Source organism: Microplitis mediator, chromosome 11, assembly GCF_029852145.1.
Source record: "Microplitis mediator isolate UGA2020A chromosome 11, iyMicMedi2.1, whole genome shotgun sequence".
Taxonomy (NCBI): Eukaryota; Metazoa; Arthropoda; class Insecta; order Hymenoptera; family Braconidae; genus Microplitis; species Microplitis mediator.
The window spans coordinates 13,367,483-13,391,728 of record NC_079979.1 but is presented as its reverse complement, the minus strand read 5'-3'; the positions used below and the strand labels follow the sequence as shown (position 1 = coordinate 13,391,728).

At 30.4% G+C, this 24,246-nt stretch overlaps 2 protein-coding genes across 3 annotated transcripts in view; both read left to right on the top strand.

Annotated features, from left to right (window-relative positions):
• LOC130677519 (oxysterol-binding protein-related protein 8) overlaps positions 1–19,035 on the top strand; it is a 69,699-nt gene extending 50,664 nt beyond the window's left edge. Inside the window, exon 20 of the transcript XR_008991627.1 lies at positions 19,024–19,035. The gene's annotated coding sequence lies outside the window, so the exon portion shown is untranslated. The remainder of the gene's footprint in view (positions 1–19,023) is intronic.
• A 3,978-nt stretch (positions 19,036–23,013) lies between these two features.
• LOC130677527 (paired box protein Pax-6-like) overlaps positions 23,014–24,246 on the top strand; it is a 36,230-nt gene continuing 34,997 nt past the window's right edge. Inside the window, exon 1 of one of the 2 annotated variants that reach the window (XM_057484315.1) lies at positions 23,014–24,134. The gene's annotated coding sequence lies outside the window, so the exon portion shown is untranslated. The remainder of the gene's footprint in view (positions 24,135–24,246) is intronic. The other variant, XM_057484313.1, reaches the window with a different exon arrangement.

The following is a 24,246-nucleotide window of genomic DNA, read 5'->3' as shown; positions in this document are numbered from 1 at the left end:
CAAAGCAAAGGAAAGGTTGAGATAAAATTTGATTTATAAGTACTTTGTTATTTATTTGAGTGGTATCGTAGGAAAAAATATACCCTGGACGTTTTGATTTTCGTTAAATGTGTGTGGGTTGTTTAGAAAGTTGTATATTGTAGTAATTGTGCAATCTCACTGATGGTTACTCATCTGTTACAGTTGCAAAGCCAGTTCCCGCATCACGTCCTTTGTCCTCGGTATGCCGATTGTGCCTTTGATGCACGGAGACTAATGAGCATTGATCATCAGCTCTCGGTTCATTATTATCCTGCTCTGTTTGCTATTCAATACTTTTTTTTTATTATTTTTTAGGCTGTTTATGCAGATTCATTTGCCGAGTTTCACTGTGGGACGAATGGTTTTTCATATTTTTTTTTAGTTCACAATTGACACTCAACTATTATATTAGTGAGTGAAGATGAAAAAATTGAAAAAATTTTTTTTATAGAAAATTTAATTTTGCATTCAATTTTTTGAAAATATTTTTGCTGTATTTTTTTTCAAAGTTTAGATAAATACTAGTGTAGTACAAAAAATGTTAATGAAAGACCGAAGAATGGTATTCAAAATTTTTTTTTAATTTTGAAATTCACACTTCACTTCTATACACGAGCGTTTATCGTTCTTCCAAACGACTTGTCGATACCCTCGAGGCCTCCAAATATCTAATGGGCGCCTTAATTTTGGTCAGGATCGTCGTCTAAGAAATTCTATAGAAAATCTAGACTCAAGACTCGATGCTGAGAAAATTCTTCTCCTTTCATATTGAAGTTAAAATAAGTAAGTGGAACCAAATTTTTTTTTGAACAGGGACCCGACTCTAGTAGGTGCAGATAAAAATTGAAAGAAATTTTCTTTATAGAAAATTTAATTTTGCATTCTATTTTTTGTAAATATTATGGTTGTATATTAATTCGAAATTTAGACTGAGACATGATAGTCTTCTTAAGTGGGTAATTATTTCTTATGGCATTTAAATATTGGGGACACTTTGATTTGAACTATTTCAAAATTTTTTTGTTTTCGAAGCACGAAGATTTTTATCAAAAAAAAAAAAAATTGTAAAATAATAATTTTTGATTCATAAGAAATATATTTACTCCGTATGCACAATAATTTTTTTTTACTCCGGAACTCTGAGTGACGGAGTGAATTCAGGTTTAAATGTAAACACAATGTAAAAAGAAAACATAAAGTTACTGAATTAAAGTTGAGTAAATTATTAAAATTTCCATCTGAATAGCTATGAATAAAGTTATAAAATAATATTGGTACATAAAATTTTAATGATAATATCATAGAGAGCGTAGACATTAGACTACTGCTACTCAGCAAACTAAAAGGGTCCATATCATAATCGAGTAGTATTTTTATACGCTGTTTACAAACAGCTTGTCGTCACTGTATCAAGAGTCAAACCGAGGGTGGAAGGGCCCGAGGGGTGAAAGAGTGAGAGGGTGAGAGGGTAAAAGGATGAGAGAAGCGAATTGCACCGCGACTTATATATCGAAGGGCAAAACGAAAGGGAGTTTTAACGCACAGCAGGGGATGAAACGCCTGTAGTCTGTAGTGGATAAGGCGATGGGGGTGTACGGGGGTTAGCTTACTTGGTTGGCTCTTATTCTCATCTGTATATATGTATATATATAACATGTATACAAAGTATATCTACAGTAATACAAATAAAATGGTTTTCTAACCCCTCGTAAGCAACAACGGGGTGATTTGTACGCTTAAGGCTAAATGCTCTTGTGCCATTCTACTGCCCAGATATATGTATATGTATATACATATATATGTAACATTAGATTGTAGATTGTAGATTTTAAACATTGAAAAGTATCGACATGACGGTGGTAATATGGAAATGCACAGCAAAGACGGAGTATGAATCGTTTGTAAAGCGGTAAGACATCAAAGCGTCTCTTGTAAGTCTATCAGGCCGTTGCCACCGTTGTTGCAATGAAAAAGTTTGTGAATGAATGAATGAGCGAGTGAACGAGGCCTCTTTAAGTTCACTTTGTACGTACTTTTATAACATCTTATATATTATATATATATGGTGTGTTCACCCATCAAGAGAGTTGTTTATACCGGTTTTCAATACAAGTATTTTTTAAAAAATATTTTTATTTATTATTGAGACACAAAAGATACTGGAAATATTTTTTAATTTATTGTGCATCAAATATTTTTTTAGAGTTATTGTTTAAAATTGTAATTAGACATTGAAATAATGATCGTATGTAAAAATTGATATGGACCATTTTTGTAGGAAATTTTATTGGCTACAAAATCGTTCATGGTCATTTTTGTCGTATCATTGATATTTTAGCCAGAATTGTAATTATAAATTTAGTAAAATAAAAATTTTGATTTTGTGCAGATAAAAAATTTTTTATGTGATTTATAATTAAAATTTTGTCTTAATTATTGAGTTTATATGAAAATTGATGCTTAGGTTTTTTGTAGAAAATAAAATTTGTAAAAAAATTATTTCTGTCAATTTTTGTCGTATTTTCAATGGTTTGGTCAGAATATTAATTTAAAGTTTAATAAACAAAATAATATTTTTAAAAATAGACGAGCGACTTACTGCTGCCCGAGTATTATTTCCAATTTTATTAAATATGATTTGGATTTAACTGTTTATTAAAATCTATAGTCTAAAATTAGCTCTGGAATCTTTTGTTTACTTCTATTATCACTGAAATTTAATAAGACAAATCTCATCATTAACTCGCAAACTTATTGATTCTTGAAAAAAAATCTTCACACGGTGAAATTTTTTTTATTAATCGTCTAATATACATTTTTTTCACTGATACCCAATTAAATCTATTTAATTTTTGTTATCATATATAGAAGACATGGCATAGACTAAATTTTTTTTATTTTCTCCTAATTATATATAGGGGAGGGTGGGGCAGAGCGGCCCCCCTAAGCCAATTATTATTTTTTGTGGCTTTCAACCATAAGATCACTTTACTTTTGTCCTATTTCGAACAAATTTATGGACATTTTGCCAAAATTCTGAAAAAATTTTTTTTTTTTTGTGGGGCAGAGCGGCCCCCCTTCAAAAAGTGATAAAAAAAATTTTTTTTTTCGTTTTTTTTTTTTTAAATTGTTTTCATCATTAAGAATGTATTTCTTTCTCTTGACAACTATTTTTGGTTTTATATTACTCGAAAAAAATTTTTTAAAGCGTAAAAAATCGTTCACTCTCGATTACCTTAATTACTAATTGTTATTTAATAAAAAAAAAATCAATTCTATAATTTTACTTTATTTCAAAAATTTATCAACTAAAAAAAAAAATTTAATTTTTATAAAGTTTTAGTGACCAAATTTGCCTCTTACATAGAGAAACGGCCGAAAAATATGAAAAAATAATTTTTTCGGAAGTTTCGGCTGGTCCATTTTGCCCCAGGTGTTATGCGTAGGGCTAGAAATGTGGAATTATACTAATTTTTTTTTAATTTGACGATAAAAATATGAAAAAATCACTTTTTCAAAATTTTGGGCTTGTCCATTTTGCCCCAAATGTCATGCGTAGGGGTAAAAATGCGCAAACATATCGGATTTATAGTAATTAGTCGAAAAAAAAAAAATTTTTTTTTCGGTCAAAATTTCAGGGGGGCCGCTCTGCCCCACCCTCCCCTATATATATAATACGACTGTCTTTTTTCCCACGTAATTTAAATGTAATTCGAATGATATAGATAAATTTATTTATCTCGATACTTGGCAATAAAAAAGAGTTTAAACCATGAAAAGGCACAAAATCAAGTCAAGATCTTTCTAACAATACACTCAGAAAATTAAATAAAAGGAGTTACTATCTAGTTATAGTAAAAATTTCTACCATCAATCAGATAGTACACGGAGAGAAATGTCAAGTAAATATTCCTATGCAGCATAGTAATAATTACATTACTCTATAGTTTGTGTCCCGCCGCTCTTATGTGACAGCTTATACAAACTATAGAGTAATGTGATTATTACTATGCTGCCATAGGTATATTTACTTGACATTTCTCTCCGTGTAGTAAATATTATCTAGATGATTGTATAAATCATCTAGATTGTAATATTCACCATATTTATGATAATTGTTACAATCCTGTATGCTAACTAGAGTTAATTATTATTATTATTCTAAATAGTTATATTTATAATCCAGATGGTAACAGCTACCATCAGAAATTATAATAGTTAACTATTATAGTAATAACCATCCTGATAGTAACTGTTATCATCTTGATGGTAACTGTTACTATCCTGATAGTAACTGTTACGAAATTTAATGCAGAAATTATCATCCAATAATTATTAATTCTATTTAAAAAAATGATAACACTAACTATTTTTGTATCGAAAAACGTTCCAATTATTCTAGATACACTGTAAAAAATCTGGAGTGAATCCGGAGTGAATTCGGAGTGAAATAAAATCCGCGTCACTCCGCACTCACTCCGCCACTCGGAGTTCCGGAGTTTTAAAAAAAATCACACCGCATGCGGGGTGAATTGGGAGTTTTTTTTCAGCGGAGTGATTGCGGAGTGACGCGGATTTTATTTCACTCCCAATTCACTCCGGAGTTTTAATACTTAAATAAATTTATATTAATTTATATTGAACTGCTAAACAATGTGTGTGTGCGTTTGAGTGTGTGCAAGTGTTTGTGTGCGTGTGTGCGAATGTGTGCTTGTGTGTGTTCGGATGTGTGCAAATATCTGCGTGCGTGTTCGCGTGTATGCAAATGTGTGTGTGTGCGAATGTCTGCGCCTGTGTCCGCGTGTGTGCAAATGTGTGCATGTGTGCAAATGTCTGCAAATGCGTGCGTGTGTTCAAATGTGTGCAATTGTGTACATGTGTGCAAATGTGTGTGTGTGCAAATGTGTGTGTGTGAGTGTGTAAATGTGTGCATGTATGCAGAAGTGTGTGTGTGTGTGTGCAAATGTGTGCGTGTGTACAAATGTGTGCGTGCGTGTATGTGCGAGTGCGCGTGTGTGTCTAAATATGTGTGTGCATATCAGCTGATCAATTATGTAATAGGCGAGTTTTTACTTCGATTTTATTGAGTGGAGTTATTTTTTATTAATAATACTTGCAAAACTCAGCTCCGGAGTGAATTTCACTCCGGAGGGATTAAATTAATAAAAAATTATCTACTCCGCGAAAACTCCCTGCGGATTTAATCCGCATTCACTCCGCGAATTTTTTACAGTGTAATAATTGGAATTAAAAGTTTAGCATAATAAACACAATTACTTAATTTTCTGAGTGTACCAAATTTAATAACATTAAATTATTCTATTATATAGATATGGCTGGAACAAAATTTTCCTTATTCTCTTAATAATAGAGATAATAGTAGAATATATTTATAAGAGATTTAAAAAATAGTTAGGTCAAAATATTAATAATATAAGGCAATGTATCGTCTTTCTGATGGTAGAGTTGGCTCCGAATGTGAGATCTATCGACAACAGGTCTCAGGAAATCCCGAGCAAGGCAATTCGATATTATTTGTCACCCACTGAGTCAGGTAGATCATCTCGGGTTTAGTGGACCCTCAGGTCGTGGATGAGATCCCGAGATGAGAGAAGAGTTGAAGAAAAAAAGAGATTATGTGTATCCAAATATCCAAGTCCACGGATATAACAAGGCTAAGCGTAGACGAGCCATCTAAGTCCGAGGCATCTCTTGCCCGCGGTTCTTTTTTCGTTTCTCTTCTTATTCTGTTATTTAAACATCAAAGTAACCATTCGAAAAAAAACCACACTCTGATCGCTCTTTCGTCTTTCTATTCATAAGAAAAAGAAAAAAAAATAAAGGAAATAATGATAATAATAATGAAAGTGACAATGGACGTACGCTGATGCTTTCTCTTTGGATTAATTACACTTAACGAGTAGAAGCTTATTATTTGAAAAGGATTACGGTTAATTCGGGAAACGTTTAAAACGTTTATCTTCGACGACCTCTTCAAGACTTAAATTTCAAGAGTTTTAGACACGCCTATTTTCTATGTAAAGATTGCTGAGATTATCTATATCTTTAAATTTAAATTACTTTTTTTTTGAGGTGTTTTTGTTTACTTATGGGGACTTATGTATTTAGATTGAAAAGTATTTAAATATTTGATATATATTTTTAAGTTGTATTTTTACAACACTTATTTTAATTTATATTGGAATTGTACTTAAATAGGAGTTTTTTAATCACATTTTTGTTAGAAGGTATGAAGATTATTTAAATTAGTATAAAAAAACACTTTTTAAATTATTACTCTAAAAAATACATTCCAAATACTACTTGGAAATACACTTCAATTGATATTTTAGTCAATACATTTTAATTAGGGCTTGAAAAAATTAATTTATATATAAGTTCTAAAAAAATACATAGAATTAGTACTGAAAAAAAAATATTTTTGGGCAGTATTTTTTACCATACATTTAAATTAGTACTCCAGAAAATACGTTACACTTATACCTTTTCAAAACTACATCATACAATACATTTAAATTAGTGCTTGAAAAAATAAATCCTTGAAAATACATAGAATCAGTATTATGAAAAATATATTTGGGCAGTATTTTGCACGCCTCGGAAGCGAAGCGGAGAGGTTGTGCTTTATTTTTACAATGCATTTAAATTAGTACTCCAGAAAATGTATTACTCTTATAGGGGAAGGGGGGGGAAGGGGGTAGGGTAGGCAAAACGGGGTACCCGCAAAATTTTGTAAAAAAATTTTATATTTTAAATGGTTTTTAAACATTCCAAAATCACTTCTGTAAATATATTTAAGCGTCGCTTTGAATTTTTTTTTGGTAAACTTTTTCAGAAATCAATTGTCAGTTAAAAATATTAATGACGTTTGTTTTATGATAAAAACTATTAAAAATTTGTTTTCTTCTTTTGTCTCCAATAAACATGTAAAATATAATTTTTCTTCATGTAAATTACTTAAAAAAAAATTCAACTTAATCAAATTTCGCAGAAATGAAAAATTTTTTTTTTCAACGGTAACTGAAAATTTCTTCTATTTACTTTGAATATCATTAAAAAAAAAAAGATTTAGCGTATTTGAGTCCTCGGAAATTTGGTATTTCCTTAAGTACCCCTTTTTGCCCCTCCCTCCCCTACCTTTTCAAAAATACATTATACACTTATACCTTTTCAAAAATGCATTTTAATTAGTGCTTGAAAATATAAATCCTTGAAAAATACATAGAATTAATAATATGAAAAATATATTTGAGCAGTATTTTGTTCAATACATTTAAATTAGTAGTTTGAAAAAATACATTACAATCATCTTTTTAAAAATACATTAGTATTAGTATTTCAGAAAATACATTTAAATTAGTACTCCAGAAAATACATTACACTTACCTCTTTAAAGATACACTTACATTAGTATTAAAAAAATACAGTAATATCAGTATTTTCTAAAAATTTATATCAACAAGTATTTTAAAAAATACTTTTTGAATTATTACTCTAAAAAATACATATCAAGTATTACTTGAAAATATATTTTAATTGATTTTTCAGACAATACTTTCAATTAGTGCTTGAAAAAATGAATTTACATAAATCCTTAAAAAATACATAGAATTAGTATTGTGAAAAAAATATTTGGGCGGTATTTTTAAAAATACATTTAAATTAGTACTTAAAAAAAATCCATTACTATTATAGTTTTTAAAAAATACCTTAAAATTAGTAATTTAAAAAATACATTTAAATTAGTACTCTAAAAATTTTTATTAGTTAATATTTTAAAAATATATTTGTATTAGTATTCTTCAAAATTACATTCAAATTAAGAATTCTAGAAATACATTCAAATTACTGTTAGAGAAAATAATTTAAAATTGATATTTTCAGAAACGCATAAAAAAAAATTTTGATAATAACTTTGAAAATGCCGTTAAATCAAAATTTTGAGAGATGCATTTTTATTAGATCGCCAAAATTATATTCAAATTGAATAGTAGTTTTTTAAAGATGTATTGAGAAAAAATATTGTATATTTTTCATTTATTAAAAAAAAAAGTAAACAAAAAAAATAGAGTTGTATATTTTTTATTTTATTTTATTGAAGATACTACCGCGGTAGATAAGACACTTCATCTTTTCTCTCGGCATAATACCTCGTTGACACAATGATGAATCGATAGATCGCTGCCAGGTAGATGTTAATGTCCCTTTCACACATCATAAATTTTTTTTTTTAACCAACATAAAAATCAATAAGGCAAATAATAAAAATAAACTGAACAAATAAAAAAGTTTGATTGCGAAAAAGAAAAAAAAATAAGATAAATAAAATGTAAACTAATCCGTTAATTGTAATCTCTGTAAAATCTCGAAAATAAGACGCCAGTTCGGAATTTAAGCCGTTAAAAAAATTAACAAGAGGTAAATAATATCCTGTGGTTAAAATATTGCCAAGTGTCAAAAAAATCCCAAAGAGGATTTCATTTTTCGATATTTTAGGATATAAGTTAAGTTTTAGTGACTGTTTTTTTTTTTTTTCATCTCCAGTTAAAATCAGCAGTTAGTTCAAAAGTTAGACAGAAGATACAAACAATGAGCATTAATACAGATAATTCTGTCAAGCTTATATTAGTTTGTGACTCTCTAGTAGGCGCTCGTCGAGTTGAGAATGAGTCATTGACATTTAAGTTGGTGTAGCTAATAATTATTGTTCCATACCTCGTTACCGACTTTCTGTTACTTAACGAACTCATCAACGCCTTTTACATATGAACTTGAATGAAATACATATGTATATATTAGTTGACACACTTATCCAACGGTATAAAGCAAATATTTTTGTCAATAGGACACGTGCCATGGCTTTCATATTTTATTTCCTTAATTACTTTTGCATATAATTGTTGCTTTGATCTTGGTGTTTTTTATTTAACCCTTTCAGTTACAATATTATACATTATTAAGTAATGATACAGTTTAATGATGATTCTTAACAATACATATAAATAAGTATTTTTAGAAATACGTTATTGTTTTTTTTTAATATATTAAAAATAACGTTTTTAGGAATACGCTGAAATTAGTACTTTCATAATACATTGAAGTTAGAAATTTTAAAAATACATCTAAATTAGTAGTTTTAAAAATAGATCAAAATTAGAAATTTAAAAAATACAGCTAAATCAGTAGTTTCGAAAATACACAAAATTTAGTATTTTTAAAAATACACCGAAATTATAATCGTTAACAAATTCATCGACATTAGTATTTTTCAACGTACACCTAAATTAGTAGTTTTAAAAATACACCAAATTTAGTATTTTTTAATATACATCTAGATTAGTAGTTTAAGAAATACACAAAAATTAGAGATGTTAAAAATACTGCTAAATTAGTAGTTTTAAAAACACACCAAAATCAGTCATTTCAAAATACAGCTAAATTAGTATATTAAACAACATACCGAAATTAGTATCTTTAAAAATCTATGATCTCAATTAGTATTTTTTTAAGTATAGCCCGAAACATTATTTTCGAAAATACACTGAAATTAACATATTTAGAAATACATCTACATTAGTATTTTTTAAAGTACTCTAAAAATAGTATTTCCGAAAATACACTAAATTTAATATCTTCAGAAATACATCTAAATTATAATTTTAAAAAATAGACTGATACCCTTAGAGGAGACGGTGATTGGTCCAAGCTTGGTAAACGACTGGCGCAACTCTACATAACTTTGGGACAAGAGTTAAATTGAAGCTTGGCCCAAGCCAGTCTAAGTCTCGAAATGATAACCTCCTCCCAAGCTTGGCTGCCAGACTTGTGCCACGACTGTTGCTAAATAAGCACCTATGCTTATTAAAAATAAATTGAAAAAAAAAAAAAAAAAAAATATTAGTAGACGTGTGCGGGATGGTAACATATGGAAATAAATTTGTACACAGAGAAATCAGGTGGATCGATGAAACTAATTTTTTTTTTGCATTTGCTGGGTCTCGAACCTGGTCCTTCATGACTGCTAGGCAAGCGTCTTATCCACTAGGCTGTTACGCTGTTCACAGAAGCCAGGAGTTTTTAGGTACCATTTGTTATTTAGACTGGTAAACTAAGGCTTGTCACTTGTATGATGGCTGAACCTTGTCCCAAGACTGGCAAGCCAAGGCTTGTCACTTGAGCATTGGCTGAACCTTGTCCCAAGACTGGCAAACCAAGGCTTGTCACTTGAGTATTGGCTGAACATTGGCCCAAGACTAGCAAACCAAGGCTTGTCACTTGAGCATTGGCTAAACCTTGTCCCAAGACTGGCAAACCAAGGCTTGTCACTTGAGTATTGGCTGAACATTGGCCCAAGACTAGCAAACCAAGGCTTGTCACTTGAGCATTGGCTGAACCTTGTCCCAAGACGGGCAAACCAAGGCTTGTCACTTGAGCATTGGCTGAATCTTGTCCCAAGACTGGCAAACCAAGGCTTGTCACTTGAGTATTGGCTGAATCTTGGCCCAAGACTGGCAAACCAAGACTCGTCACTTGAACGTTGGTCGGATCTCGGACCAACCTTGGGAGGCCGAGCCTCGGTAGCCCAGTATTGTGCCAAGACTGGCCCCGTTGTCAATATTTTTTTTCCTACAAGGGTATTAGTATTTTTCAATTTGCACATAAATTAATCAATTTAAAAATCCGTCTAAATTAGTATCTTCAGAAATCCATCGAAATTAGTATTTTTAAAAATACATTGTAATGTGATCTTCAAAAAACCTTTGAATTAACATTTAAAAAAAATCCACCTAAATTATGATTTGAAAAACTACATAAAGATCAGTTTTCAAAAAATATAGCGACATAGTATTTTTCAAAGCACACCTAAATTAGTATTCTTAAAAATACTTTTCAATGATTTCATAAAAATACATTTATATAAAAACGTTTAAAAAATCTGTGAAAATTATTACCTGAAATACTAAATAAGAAATTAGTAAAGTTAAAAAATAAAAATGAACATAAACATAAGAATAAAAGAGAGAAACATTTAGTCAATTAGTCGTGAACAAAATTAAATAACAAGATGACTGTTGGTGTAATTAATTGTCCTGTGGATCACACCGGAAAATTAAATAATATAATACATGAACGCGTTGACGATTAGAGGACCAGGACAAACCTCGCCGCCGTATGATGGATGAGAGGGCGGCCAGTTTACGTGATCGACATGATCGCCGCGGACGGGGTGGTCCTGCCTCGTTCCTCACCTCTTTTATTTATATTCCATCTTCATCTCCATCTTCACGGTGCTCTTTAGTCCCAGTTCCCAGTCCCACTTCCAGCTCGTCCTACTCCCTTTATATCTTATCTGTCCATACTCGTTCTTCGTTCCTCCGTCTGACGGCAACTTCTTATGCACACATTCAGCCTCACGTCCTGTCACCGTGACCGATCTCGTGTCATGTGCCTCGGACATCACATACACACTGCGAGGACGTCCAGAAACATGCTGTGAGTGAAAAAATAACCTCAGGCTCCAGGTGCCAATCACAGAATTATTTAAATAGAACCTATATAAAAATTCTTTCATTCTCATTTTTGTTTTTAATCCTTTTTTTTACTCAGATGAGAATAGAAAGATAGAGGATTTGACAGATCCCCCGCTAATTAATAAAATATTATTTTTAAAAATAATTATTATTCAGTCCGGTTATTTTAATAAAAATATTTTATTTTTTACTTCCATTCAATGGCTCAACTTAATAACCAACAAAACTTTAAACTGATTGTTCCGACGTATAATGAGCGTATGAATAAACTCATGCACGTTATATTAATATATATTTATATTTTATTAAAGCTGATGGATTATTTTAATAAATAAAATTTGAGATAAAATGACGTGGATGCGAATATAAACCAGTAGCCTGCCCAAATCATCCGTCTCTCGTTTCCTCATGTCTGTTGCATGCATATATTATTATTATTATATTTATTATATATTATATAGTCGGTTAAACTCTTTTGCAGGTAAGACAAGAGGACAAGAGCGATCAGGATGTATAGGAATGTTGGGTAACTTAAATGTATATATATTGTTCGGGTAAGTATTAAATAATTTAGCTGAGCGGTAGCAGGAATAGGTGAATGGCGCCACGTCTACACCTAAATTTGTATATATTATATGGGTTTGGTTGATGCTGTGGCTGTGGAGCTCATAAGCCCGTTTGAATCTCTAGTTCGTAGAGTGACGGGTCGTGCTCCCGACACTGAAAGTAACATGGACGTATAGGAGAAAGATAAAAAGAAAAAGATGGAGGCCTTGCCTGCTGGGTACAAGTACGGATAAGAAAGAAACAAATCCGCCACCTTTGGATACGAGAAGCCGAGCGATGCTCGATCCGATAGCTTGTAAGCTGCCGTGGAATGCTGAGTCCTGGTCTTCTTTGTCTCGATCTTTAATACGCCGACGGAATATTATTATTATCAATTATCATTTTTATTATTAACTTTGTAATTTTAATTGCTGCCTAAAAAATTCCGTATTGACTGATATATTTTTTAAGTGAAGTAAAGTTAAATCTTTATAAGAAAATCGATTTTTGAGGTAATTGTCCATTGTACAAATTTATCATAATTAAAAAATATTTTTTCAAAGCTAATACTTATTTAAAAAAAAAAAATTTTATTCACCCCCAGAAATTTTTTGCCTTACGAGTTAAAGAGAAAAATTTTTTATTTTAAATTCATCATGCAAAAAATATTCGCGCCAAACAATATTTTTTTTCTGTGTACTGCAATTATTAATTACAATTTTCACATGATAATTTTTAAAAATTTTATTGAAGGTCAGAATTTGGAAAAAATAACAAAATAAAAAAAATTCTAGATATTTCTAATGATAATTTCTTATAAAAATTTACTGATCAAGCAGCTCAAGATTCTACGAAATAAACGTTGAATTTACGGAGAAATCCAAAGAATACTGATCCACAATTAAATGTTGATTGTAAAAAATTTGCGAAGTGAACGTGGATTAAATTCGGAGTAAATGCACCGTAAAAACTCGGGAGTGAATTCGGAGTGATTATGGATTTTATTTAAATCCAAATTAGGAGTTCGGAGTAAAAGAAAATATCTCCTTATACATAGGAGTAAATAGAATTTGTGTTTCCAGTGGAGTAATTTCGGAGTGATCTGGATTTCACTTGAATCCGCATTCACTTCGATTCGGAATTTTAATATTAAAATAAACTTCTCTTCGGAGTGAATTTTACTCCAAGGGGATTGAATAAAATACAGTCATCTGCTCCTTATTCACTCCAGATTCGATCCGCGTTCACTCCGCAATTTTTTTACAGTACATTACTAAATATTTAATTCGATAACAAATTTATGCAATTTTTCCGTTTAATGAAAGTGGCATTGCAATGCTATTATTTTATAGTTAAGAAAATTGTTTTTACTTCAAAAATAACAATAATTTTAATGAAATAGGGGAGGGAAGGGCAAAAGGGGGTACTTAAGGAAATACCAAGTTTTCAAAGACTCAAATACGTTAAATCTTTTTTTTTAATGATATTCAAAGTAAATAGAAGAAATTTTCAGTTACCGTTGAAAAAAAAAATTTTTCATTTCTGCGGGCAAAGTGGGGTACCCCCTAAAAAAGGTAAAAAAAAAAAATTTCTGGATTTTAAACGAATTTGATTAAGTTGAATTTTCTTTTAAGTAATTTACATGAAGAAAAATTATATTTTACATGTTTATTGGATACAAAAGAAGAAAAAAAATTTTTAATAGTTTTTATCATAAAACAAACGTCATTAATATTTTTCAACTGACAATTGATTTTTGAAAAAGTTTACCAAAAAAAATTCAAAGTAACGTTTAATTATATTTACAGAAGTGATTTTGGAATGTTTAAAAACCATTTAAAATATAAAATTTTTTTTTATCAAATTTTGGGGGTATCCCGTTTTACCTACCCTACCCCCTTTTGCCCCCCCCCCCCCCTTCCCCTATATCATCATTTTTTTCTGTTTTGTAGCTTAAAACACTGATACTCATAACCTCATACTTCGATCGGAGTTAATTTACTCCTTATGTACACCGTTTTAACACCGGTTGAATAACACCGCTAAGTACAAGTATGACTCTATTTTAACACCGCTTTTTTTTCAGTGTAAAATGATACGTCAACAATACAATGACACTGATAAAAAATAAAAAAAAAAAAAAAATAAAGAGTAAGAAAGTAGACAAGTTTAATTATAATAGGAATTTAAAGTATCAAATTACTGTCCATCAGATGGTGATAGAAATAGATTTGAAGATGTTACGAAATGACAAAATAAAATTATTAGAATAAATAATAACGGGACAGTACCGACGAAACATGACCGGTATCATCAAAGAAAAGTGTCCTTCCATTAAAATTGAGTTGGGTTGTCATCGTTACAAGTGCGCGTCCTCATTCGTCGCCGTGGACACAAGAGTACGCATGAATAATTTAAGAGATCCTCAAGAACATGATCGATGAAGGAATACACCAATATAAATATATGTCTATGTGTATATCTATTTATGAGAATAGATATATGTGTATATATTATAAGGTAAGAATAGGTAAATTTAAAAATGTATATGTATCTGGTTTTTATCTGTAGCTCTTAGCTCTGAAAATGAGGATTAATATCCAGGGCGTTTTAGTTCCTCAGTACCGACACCAGACAATAATCCTGGTAAATTGTGTCGGCAAATAGTCCTTTGTAAGTTAACAATAACGCCACCGCGTTTACGTCACGCCGGTTATTTTCAAAAGTAATATACACCGTCTGGTAGTTATTGTTGAACGTACATCCATGCGTGCATTTTCGTGCCCACCGATCCGAAGACTTACGGATTGGATCGAACTAGTGTAGATCATGTCTTAGAACTCAATGCTACACTGAGTAAGAGGTTTTAAGCTTTACTTTTACTTTACTTTACTTTACTTTACTTTGCTTTTTCAATCATTCGACTGCTGACAAGTCTGCTCGTGGACCCTCGACTATGCCGCGTCTTTAATACTTTTTTCTCACTCACTCACTTACGGGCTATTATATATAAGTCTTTAGTTTACTTGGAACTGTTTTTTTTTCATTTTTTTATTTTTTTTATTTTATAAAAAAGTGCCGACATACACGCACTGAAATCCGTGGTCGGATGATCGCGCGTAAGTATGTTATTCGCGCTGGTTTTTTATGGATTTTATGCAGGTAATATATATCTGAAACTTTTAATGTTTACAATAAGTATGGTATCGATACTTCATACAGGCGCCGCTATATTCATTTTTATCTCTAAGATCATTTACTGATGGCAATAATTTTTTTTTATATTTTTATGAAAAGCAAAAAAATTAAAAAATTTTTATTGAATTGATAATGATACTGAAGTTAGCAGGCGTCTAATAATTTTTTGATTTTTTTTTAGACGATAAACCAGAAGAAAAAAATATTTGAAAAAATTGCACCTGTAGTTTTTAAAATTTTCTACATGTGCATATTTTTAGTTTTTTTTTTTTTTCAAATTTAATTGTTCAAAAAAAAATCCAAAAATTTTGAATTGTCTGCTAACTTCAGGATCATATCGATATTAAAATTTCCAATAAAAATTTATATAATTAGAGAGTTTACATTAATTACAATAACTGACGTATTTTTAAAATTTTCAAAAAATATGTAAAGTAAAAAAAAATTTTACATTTTACTCCGAAATGAATTTGAAAATTAAATAACAATTTGAGTCCAAAAAAATAAATAGTAATTTAAGTATTTAGAAGAAAGTGGGGCAAAATGAGTCCGAAAATTTTTCGACATTTATTTTTCTCTCATAAATAAATCAATCCAATCAAATTTGTAAGAAATATAATAAAAGATATTAAATTATTTTATTGACGGTCCATTTTATCCGACTTTATAATAAAATATTTCTTGCCAATTGAATTAAAAAAAAAAATTACTTGTAGTACAGTAATTACGTTCTGTACTTTTTTATTAATAAATTGCATGAAAAAAAAAATTTCATAAATAATTAATTTATTTGAGAGAAAATATATAAAAAAATAATGACACTAGGTGTCTAAAAAGTATAAATTTAAACGCGTATATAGGTAACAAGACGGTATGGTTTTTAAGGGATGCAGCCACCTGGATCCTGAATGACGATGATGATGTCGATGGGAGGAGTGAGAGTATTGGGATGCGCCGATGCGTGCGATGAGCCGCCGCGAAATAAGGGATGTTACCGGCCACTATTCTATACCCTCCCCCTATTATTCTCCCTGCCGCATCTTCTCTTTTCATCTCTCTCTTTCTTTTACCCTCCACAATACCCATACTTATATATTTTATCCACAGCACTGTTGGTATTCACATCCATTCTCTCAGTCTACTCTGATCTCTACCCCTCAATTCAGTTGTCGGCGACTTAAGCATCATACTTACCTTATGTTGCCATAATGAGTCGAACGTTTTCTCCAATGTACATGATTACGGTACCGTACCATCTTCTCAGTTATTTTTTATTCCATCACCACTTTCCTATTCAATTCACCAGACTCATGCCGCTTCCTAGTCTACACAGTCTCATGTAATGTATAAGAGATTAAAGTGCCGCTAAACTTTTTTAAATTTATTTATCAATCTCCTTTCATTCAAACCTCTACATACATATTTACTTTAATATATTTTTTAAATTCAGACTCTAAATAATTAAAAAAAAAGTTATTAATAAATATTGAATTGAAATATTTCGTAAAATAAATCCTGCGAATTAAAATAAAAAAAAAAGATACAGTGAAATAAAAAGGGTTGAGTCTGATGAACACCGGGATGCCAAGGGGCTTAAATAGACAAGATTCACCAGGGGGTTGGGATATATAAATATATATAGATACATATGTAACAAAAAAGAGGAGCGGCTGCGTAGTAAACTGCCGGCCACTGGTTGCGGCTCCATAGGCTGCCACTTCTTTTATTCCTCGGGGATTTTTTTCCCGCAGCTTGTGTCTGTGAAGTGTACACTCGAAAAATGAGACACTAAGATACTTTTATAGTTTGTTATATTATATATACATATATATAATAATGTCGATGTAGGTTGTGAGAAAATTTTTCCATTGAAATTATTGAGAAAAGCCGGTCTCTGTCTGGCGGCCCCTTTTAGCGGCCACTGCATCGTTACGCATCATATCGCTCTTCGTATTTACACCTACTTATACACTTTTTTTAAAAAATATATCAAGGTATTATTAACTATATATAAGCTTATGCGATAAATATAAAAAAAATTACTTATGCGTTATCGCAAATTTTTTTTCTGTCACAAAAAAAATGGGTAAGAATTTTTATCTTTAAACATATGAATTGTTTGTTCGTAATTGATAGAATTATGTGCAAAAAAAAAATTAATATTGATAAAATAATTTTTTTATAATTAATGAATGAACGTCTGATAAAATATAAAATAAATATTAATGGCAATGAAAAGCCAGAGAAAAATCAGGTTAATCATGATAGGAAAGTTGTGGATAAATAAAAAAGCTGCGGCTTAAACCTTATGCTAAAGACTTAACTTTGGTTGTACGTCAAGTGTATCAGCGGTAGTCCGCGGCACGGATCTTAAACCACGGGGATATATGTTTTCAATTATATATCTTTATCTTTTTTTATTAGAGATTTTTTTTTCCTTCCTGGTGTCTGATTACACCGAGATGTCGGGGGCTCATCGTTTGCCGACGCACACTTGCATTCAAAATTTATCAGTCATCGCATTCATGTGCTCATATATCAGAGATATGCTATGAACCTTTAAATTGGAGTATAATATTCAATTTAAGCGCCACTTTAACCTATCATTTAATACTTATTTTATTATTGTCTAAATATATAAACATATTCATTTTTTTATATTTTAAAAATTTACATATTTTCTAATAGAAAATTTTGTTTTTCTAAATTATTTAAATGATTTTTTTTATTTTAAATCATCATTTTTTACAGAAAAAATTTGACACTGAAGTTAGCCGACGTCTAATTATTTTTGGATTTTTTTTTAAAATGATAAATTAAAAAAAAAAAAATTGCACCAATGGTTTTTTCAATTTTCTACATGTTCATCTTTTAAGTTTTTTTTTATTTTTTTGTCATTGAGTTGTTAAAAGAAAAATCAAAAAGTTGTTAATTGTCTGTCAAGTTCCGAATCATAAAAATTTTTTGAATTTTTAGAAATAATTTTGTTAATTTATAACATTTAATTTAATTTTTAATGCCTTAGTTTTCTTTTTAAATAAAATTACATGTATAGAAAAGTGTGGGGTAAAGTGGTCATTTCAAAATATATAACTAAAACTTTTTGATTACCTCATAATTAAAAAAATTCATGTGAGGAAATAATTAAAAAAATTTTTTTTAACTGGAATGACCATTTTACCCCGAATATTAAAAATATGTATTGAAAAACGACTAACGTACAATTCTGTAGTAAAAATTAGTTATTATTTATAGTACGAAATTTTCTTGATAGACATTAATAATTTATTACTGTAGATAATAATAATAATGATAATAGTAATAATAATAATAATGATAAAAAAGAATAGTTTAAATGACGGAACGAATTGAATCGAGGATGATGGATAAGCCGAAAGGCGAGAGATGGGCGTGACTGGAGTGCTGATGGAGAAAGTGTGCCTTGGATTTATAATAGAGCACACAAAACATGCAATATAATAGCACGTGTGACTCGTGACCAACCGATTCCAATCAAAAGATATAGATACTGATAACTTAATATAGTTATAGATATTAAATATATCGTATATAATATTTGGGGAGACCAGATTTAGTAAGCGCATGATAAAAAAATATCTTTTTTAAATTCACCCTTTAAATTTTTAAAATTTCGCGCCATTTATGTCAGTAATAATTTCCATAAAAATTTCAGTTATTCAGATTTAATAAAAAAAACATTTTTAAACAAAGGATGTAAAAAAAAATTTTACTTCGACCCTATGTAAAATGTGGAACTGTTGTGGTTTTTTTTTAAGAAAGTAAAGTTAATTTAATCATGTGCTTAATCGAGTGTCTGTCCCTTTAGCGACTTTTTTCTTCTTAATCGGCTAGTTATTTTTATTTTATTTTATTTTATTTTATTTAAAACGCGATACTTTATCACTATTTTCTGGTTCGGTCGTGTCGGCGTACTCAAGTAGTACCTACTCTACTGGTTTGCGGGGACAGTAGTGGCGTCCTCGGCGACCCAGTACTACTGAATTCCTCAGTGAAATGGGGCGAGAACGAAAAGTTTTAGAGCAGAGAGAGAGAAAAAGAGAATGAGTGAGGCAAATGAGAGCTTAAAGCTGTGTGTTAACTTTGATACTCATGAGTCGAGACTCGCTAACAACTTTTATGTATACACCTCTTTTATCTTCCCTCAATATGCTACAATGTCGAGCAATTCATTAAACTTGTACTTTGGCCAAAATAAATAACTGTTATGTAAACTAAATCAATCATTGGATTTTATGAAAAATAAATTTTTGAATTTATAAAGAATTTTTGTTCGTAAAAATTTTATTTAATTTTGATTTTTTTTACAAAAGTTATTATAATAAACTATAGTTTATTTTTCAAAACCACTGTTCATATATCATAGAAATTTTTATCCAAATTAACTCGGAGTTCCGGAGTTTTAGAAAAAATCACTTCACTTACGGAGTAAATAAGGAGTTTTTTTTTCAGCGGATCATTTCGCGGATTTTTTTTAAATTCGCATCCACTCGAATTTGGAGTTTTGATAGTAAAATACACTTTCTTTAGGAGGTAATTTTACTCCGTCGGAGTTTCGGTATTAAAATAAACTCCCCTTTGGAGTGAATTTTACTCCATGGGGTTAAAATAAATACATCGTCACCCGCTCTGCACTTGCTCCAGATTTAATCCGCGTTCACTCCGCAAATTTTTTACAGTGCGATGATAAATTTTTTATAAATAATTTATGGGTTGATTTTTTTTTTATATTTAAAAAAATTTTTATTTTTTAAAAAACGACTAAAAATCGAAGTCATTAATTTTTAAAATTTTATTCATCAATCATCATAATAAAATTTTTTATAAAAAAATTATTTATTACTTAATTATTGTTTTTATTACATATTTTTTTTTTTTTTTTTCATTAAAAATTGCAATTATGAATTTTGATATAAAACAAATTTTTGTTTTCCAAATTACCATTTGTAATTAAAAAAATGAATTTTCCAAAAATCAAATTTTCCAAGTTGGAAATTTATCACAACTTTGGTTTGGAAAATTCTTCAATTATATTTTTAAAAAAATATTTATTTTTTTATGTTTTTATTTTTGAAATATCTAAAATTAATAAAAGATAAAATACTGATGTTACATGTCAATGTAATCATATTTTAACGTCCGTTAAAGATTAAAACATATCAAGGATGGAACCTCTAATGGGCTTTCTAATTCATCAAAAATAATTATTCCAACCTACTTCTATGTAACCTGAATATTTTTTAAAAAAAGTATATTCATTAAAATAAATAAAAAGTAGACAACGATCAAAAACTAAAATCTCAGATAAAATTATATACAGGTAACTCGTGGTATTGAGTAGACAAACACAGTAGAATTTTATCAAAAGGAAAGAAATTACAAAATAAGATGAAAAGATTTACTATACGGTGTAATTAAGTGCACGCCCTCGAGCATTTATCACACGTACATCATGTACACGTACACGCTGATGGTTGCTGGTTGCTGGTACATACCCTGACTAACAAAGTACATAAGAACTAGGTACACAAGTAATCGCAGGTTAATTGAACCCAGCTGTTTCGTCTTTAATGATTGTCACACTCTATCTAACTCCATGCATATTTATACCATTTAGAGAAACAATATTTTTATTTTTAACATTTTATTATTTTTATTTCATATAAATTTATTTTATTTAATAAAGATTATAATAGAATTTTATCAAATCATCTTCTAGAGTAAAACTGGGGTAAAATGAGACCGCTACACAAAAAAACTTTTCTCTATTTATCTACAAAAAAAAAATTGGGGCAAATTGACCACCGTAAAAATAAAAAAAAAAACATTTTTTTTTACTGAATATTATTTCTGGTGACATATAAAGTAATATAGGGTAAGATAGACATCTGGGGTAAAAAAGACATCAAAATTTGGAAAAAAAAAAGTTTTTTTTGTGAATTACGAATTTTTTAGGTTTACAAATTTTATTTTTTTAACGGAGTAAATTGACAAATTTTGTATTTTTATAAATTATACTTTTAGTCGAGTTATAAAATTTCACACAAGTGCACTCTCTAAACATGAATAAGTGAAATAAATGAATATTCACTAATTCTGAGTGCCAACCGAACCACTTTTTGAAATTAGTAGTTCGGTTTGCACTTGGGATTAGTGAATATTCACTTATTTTCACTAATTCATGTTTAGAGAGCAAGAAATTTTTCTACTACACAGAAAAAAAATTCTTGACTCAAACTAAGTATTCTTGATTCGAGAAAATTTTTATGAAAACTTTAATTTTCTCAAATGGAGTAGAAATCTTTTCTGACCAAGACGAATTTTTTCTAATCCAGACAAATTCTCTTGGCTCAAGAAAATCTTGACGGTTCCCGAAAACACGTTTGTCTTCCAAAATATTTTCTTGACTCAAGATACTTTTTGTTTCTGTGTATGAATTGAAAACAAAAATTTCTTAGGACGAGACTAAATTTCTCGTTGCAAAAAATTTTTCCACCTCCAAAGAAAATTTCTTTTCTTGCTCCAATGAAAATCTTTTCGCTTCAATTCACAATGCAAAAAATTTCTTGGGGTAAGTGAAAACTTCTTGCGTCAAGAAATCTTTTTTCTGTGTAGCAATTGAAGGTCGATTTTATTAAAATTTTTTTTTTAAATGTTTATTCCGGTCAACCCTGGGTTGGTTAAAAGAGAAAATAGACGCAGACGATTAATTCACGTGGAAGAATATAACGCGAGTAAAAGATAAATCCGATACAATGGCGGAGTGAATATAACTACACGCGATTGAAGTATATCTATATATATATATTTATAGAGACTGATGTTCTGATCCTAAAACCTGTATTGCGGTTCGCAACACACCAATGTAATATGCAGGGGGACACAACCTCCCTTTTTCACACCATAGTGTAACCTACGACACACTATAATGTCTATAATAACATAATACCTAATATTCTGTGTACATAAGGATGTTATACATAGAATTGTATTGTGTGTCGTAAGACAAATTCATCCAGCCGCAGTCGTCGCTTTTACGCCGATTAAATTCACGCTCAAATCTTGCATTATATTTTATAAAATGAGTCTTATATTCGCCGACGGATACCGTATACCGTTGGTGCACGTGGGTTATTATGCGCGAATGTGTTTGCGAACCGTGAAAGCCGATCTAGTTGTTGTTATTTTCACAATAAAATAACGTTTGTTATGTTACACATCTTTGTACTCGTAAAAAAATTAACAAAAAATTTTTAACAAATATTTTGTACCAAAAAAAAAATACCCAAAAAAAAAAAAGAATTTATTAAATAATGTTTCAACAAAATTTAACAACAAAACTCAAAAAAACTTTTAACACAATTTCAAAAAATTTTCAAATTTGATAATTTGTAATTATGAAGAAAAAAAAAAATTTGTCATAAATTAATCACTTGAAAAATAAATGTTACATTTTGAAAAAAATAAAAAATGAAAAGTGTGTTATAGAAAAGTCTTACCTGATGAAAAAAACAAAAATAAAACAATACAAGTGTCAAGTTGTTAACCGGCGGGTCGCGTCTACGTTGCGGATAAGGTTAAAAGTGGCGTCGCGACGCTCTAGCGTCGCTTGTCGGAAGCCCGCGTATATTCGCGACGCCGCGATATCACCAGTGTAACAATGGCGTCGGGGGGATCCCACCAACAGCGAGTAAGTAACGCCCACCTTGTTCACCCCTACCTGAAGGACGGTATTCGATAGCGGCGCCGTCTGACAAATTCTCCCCACTACCGCGGATTTCGGTCCCGCCCATCGTAAAAACTAGTCTACTGTCCATGTATCTGCTCAATACAGCAAAGCTGAGCGTATCGGGTTAAAAAAGGACAAGAAGAAGAACCAAAGGGACCAGAGTGAGCCAGAGGATGTTGGGTCTAGGGGTTTAGATTCGGTTAGTTCGAGAAGTGGGGGGCTGAAGATGACGACGCCGAAATCCCGAAGCGTACGAGGGATCCTCGCGTGAAGGAAAGGCAGACTCTGGTGGTCAATCGGGCGCCGCGCACCGCAGTAGCGACGCGTCACTGCACCCCCAGTTTAGTTGCACGTGCTCCATCGTACCGTCGCTTTATCGGCCAACCAGGCGCAATAAACGCAATAAACGACAAATATTATTCCTCATCATCGCTCGTACGGATCATTTGATTGTTGGTCATCATCAATATTAACATCTTTACAAAAATTCATCCACTCATTCACTAAAACTCCACTCAAATGGAATACCTTTAAATCTTAGATATTTGTTATTAAACCTGGACTGTTTTAAATAAAAGTTTTAACATTTAACCCAATAGCAAGTGTCGTTATTTTATTTTTACTCCAAGTCATAAAAGTTTTTGCGCTGATTGTAATCTACCGATTTTGGAGTAGTTAATAATTTTATTCAACCGACTGTGTTACAACGCGTTGAGTGATTTTATTATTTATAAACTAATAGTGTACCGACGGATAAGTGATTAAAAACTTTAGTTCATTTTTTAAATTTTAAAAATTGGACGGTGCTTATTTTTAATAATAATTGTTTATTGTGGAGTGCGTAAATTTATTATTTAGACGTGATTGTTTGTTTTATGTATGAGTTGAGTACAACCCAAGGAATTGTTTGTAAATTAATAATAATTGTTGTTATTATATTTGGAGTAAATATTTAAACAAAAGTTATTGTCGGCTGGCGGTGAAATTTTCACCGCTGATACTCGTTCCCGGTGATCGGATCCGGCCTGATCACGGCCATTCTCGACACGGTATGTATTTTTTTTTTTTTTTTAAATTATTTGGGGGTAAAGATTTAGGGAGCAAATTTATCGGATGGGAGTAAAAAAAATGGTTAAAATGTAGGGTAATATATTGGCTTTG